Here is a 3,430-nt window from a genome sequence, read left to right as displayed (position 1 = left end):
GTCCCCGGCCCTGGTTGGGTTGTGTGGGTGGCAGCCACTCGATGTGTCCCTTTCACATCGATGTTTCACTCTCTCTCTTTCTCTCTTTCCCTCCCACTCTATCTGAACAAAAAAAATGGAAAAATGTCCTTGGGCAAGGATAAAAAAAAGAAAAAAAGTAACTTAGATCTTAATAACTATGAGCTAGGTAATTTTGGAAATCTTTATGTAAATTTTAGAGACTGAGATTTTGATAGACATATTCAGTTAATTCTTCAGAAGTGTTTAAATCATCTAAGACTTTTCTTAAACAACTTTATAAATCCCTGAGGTAAAGGTCAAAATGCAAAATCTAAAGATAGGACATGATGGTCATTATGTTTCAAACTTGTAATCTTCCATAAAATCTTCCATAAAATGTCTTTCTTTCCAGTAGAACAGGATAAACACTTGAAACTGTGCCATTGGTACTATTAATCCATAAATCACTTTTCAGTTGATAGCAGTGGCTACTTAAAAGTTATCAGAACATACAGTTTGTGCTAATAACAATACAATATTACTTTGTACCAGAAAAACTACATAGTACTTGGAAGTGTTCCAGTAACTGCAAAGGAGAAACAGCAACAACAACAACAACAACAACAACAACAACAAATGCGAACAACATCAACAAAAAAACTTCCTGATTATATGCCTGAGAGAACTGGATTTTAATTCTTGTATTATAAACGATTTGCTGCCCTAATGTTGATTTATTGATGCATCATAAAGATGGGAAGGTTTTGTATTTTTGCTTGTTTCTTAATATGTGGCATAAAAATCCAGAGTTCCCAGTACTTTAACTCACACTTTTTCTTTTATTCAACCCCAGTGATCACTGAAACATACTCTTTTGCTTTCTGGTTATCCATCTCACATTGCCTCCTGTTCTTGCAGTCAGGGCTCTTTGTAGCTGATATCTTTTTTTTTTTTTTTGACCAGGGGACAGCGTGAACACAGTCCCCCATTACCACAAATTATACAGTAGAGCTTCCCACATTTGGGGAAGTTGTAGGGGTTCAGCGCACCCAGAGTGCAATGGATGAGCCTCACCCTGGGGAAACTACCTTTATGATCATGGTATCTCCCCTGCCAGGTAAATATAGCTGATATCTTTTGAAAGCAATAGTTCTCACCCTGAGTTTTTGCCATGATGCTGCACCCCCTGCCCTCAACACACTCCTCTCCTTCTGTCTTTGGGCTGCTCCCCTTTCAGAAGACACAACCATCTATCTACCCAGCTACTCATACCTATAGCTAGGTCAGTGAACCCTCCTGAGCAATTCCCTCTCCTTTAATCCCTCTCCAATCCATACCCAAGTCCTGTCCATTTAACTCCTAAATGTCTCTCTGATATGGGCATCTTCATCTCCTTGGCCGCCACTCTCACAGAGACACTATGAAAGCCTCCTGAGTGAGTCGGCCCCAAGTAGGGTTGGACTCCCCGAGACTACAGAGACAGAGGATGGCACAGGCCGTCAGTGCTGGGGCCTGCATCTGTTTCCACGCAGCACCGCGGATGGGATGGGCACTGAAGCCTGAGAACCCTAGTGCTGGCCAAGGTTGGTGCGGAGGGAATGCTTGCTCTGGATATATGGCGGGGCCTGACTGCCTCTCTGGCAGAGGTGTCTCAGGAGCAAGAATAACACATTAAAAATGAAAAGAATGTACTTTATATTTGCCCACACCTTAACCAGTTCTGCTATTTTTCACTTATTTTATCTAAGTTTCCATTTCATACCATTTGCCTTCTGTCTAAAGAGCCTCCTTTCATGTTTTCCACAGTGCAGATCTGCTAGTAGATCACTCAGCTTCAGTTGGTCAGATAAAGTCTTCATTTTGCCTGACTTTTTTAAAACACTGTCATCAGTAGGGAAGAGGCTTTTGCTTTTCATTTGGCACTTTAAAGACCTTGGCTCCATGGTCCTCTGGCTTCTACAGTTTCTCCTGAGAAGTCTATATCATTCCCACTTTTGTTCCTCTACATAATTGGTCCTTTTTAAAAAATGGTTTCATTGATTTTTTTAGAGAGAGAGAGAAACATCAATCAGCTGCCCCCTGCATGCCCCTTACTGGGGATAGAGCCTGCAACCTGGGCATGTGCCCTGACCGGGAATCGAACCAGGACCTCTCAATCCATGAGTTACATCCACTGAGCCATACCAGCTGGGTATATAATTGGTCTTTTTAAATTCTGGTTGCTTTTAGATTTTCTCTTTATCAGTGTTTCTTAGCAAATTCATTATGACATGCCTTGATATTCTTCCATGCCTGTATTTAATATACTCAATCTTTTCTCAGACTTCTTGAAAATATAGAATATAGTTACATCAGATATTTTAAGGTACATGTCTGCTAATTCTATCATCTCTGTCATTTCTGGGGTTGTTTTTTTAATAATGTTCTTTATTTCCCCCCTCAAATATGTATTATTTTGTTAGATTATAGAGATATGCCCACTTAAACAGGTTAACGATCATAAAATTATAACGATCATAAAATTTAATGTATAAAACAACATTTCAAGTCACATAGTTATAAGCCACCAACAAATTACTGATAAACACATAGGTCATCATATTTCAAGAGATACTTAACCATCTTTTTTTTTAAAAAAACTTTTTTTTTATTCATATATTAGAAAGACAGAGGAAGAGAGAGGGAGAGAGAGATAGAAACATCGATGAGAGAGAACATCGACTGGCTGCCTACTGCATGTCCTCCACTGGGGACCAAGCTCACAACCTGGGCATGTGCCCTGAATGGGAATCGAACTGGTGACTTATTGGTGCATAGGTCAATGCTCAACCATTGAGCCATACCGGCCAGGCACCATCTTTTTTGAAATTATGATTACATTTGCTATTGGGATTACAGTGTTAAAATGACTAAAAATTACTTTGAATTTTTATTATCTGCTCAAAAAATTAATAACTAATTATTCTTGATACGTGTGTGTAAGATGATTTTCCTCAGTTTTATTGATATATAATTGACATATAACATATTAGTTTTGGATGTAAAACATGATGCTTTGAAATACATATATATTGTGAAATGATTATCTCAATACGTTTAGTTAACATCCATCATCTCACAGTTATAATTTTTTTCTTATGATAATTTACTTTTTAAAAAAATTCTTACCCAAGGATATGTTTTTATTGATTTTTAGAAAGAAAGGAAGAGAGAGAGCGAGAGAGAGACATTGATTGGTTACCTCCCATATGCACCCCAATCAGGGATCAAACCACAACCTAGGTATGTGCCCTGACCAAGAATCGAACCCACAACCTTTTGGTGTATAGGATGATGCTCCAATTAACTAAGCCACCCGGCCAGGGCTAACTAACTTCTTTAGGTGATCAGTCATGTTTTCTTGGGCACTTGTATGCCTGCTAATGTTTTT

The 3,430-nt window shown here is 38.6% G+C and overlaps 1 non-coding gene across 1 annotated transcript; it reads right to left on the bottom strand.

Annotated features, from left to right (window-relative positions):
- Nucleotides 1-960: 960 nt before the first annotated feature.
- On the bottom strand, nt 961-1,125 carry LOC118619420. The gene has a single exon (XR_004957198.1). It is a non-coding gene; the product is annotated as a U1 spliceosomal RNA (small nuclear RNA).
- Between the last annotated feature and the right edge of the window lie 2,305 nt (nt 1,126-3,430).

Source organism: Molossus molossus, unplaced genomic scaffold, assembly GCF_014108415.1.
Source record: "Molossus molossus isolate mMolMol1 unplaced genomic scaffold, mMolMol1.p scaffold_m16_p_6, whole genome shotgun sequence".
Taxonomy (NCBI): domain Eukaryota; kingdom Metazoa; phylum Chordata; class Mammalia; order Chiroptera; family Molossidae; genus Molossus; species Molossus molossus.
This window is presented reverse-complemented; position numbering and strand designations above follow the sequence as displayed.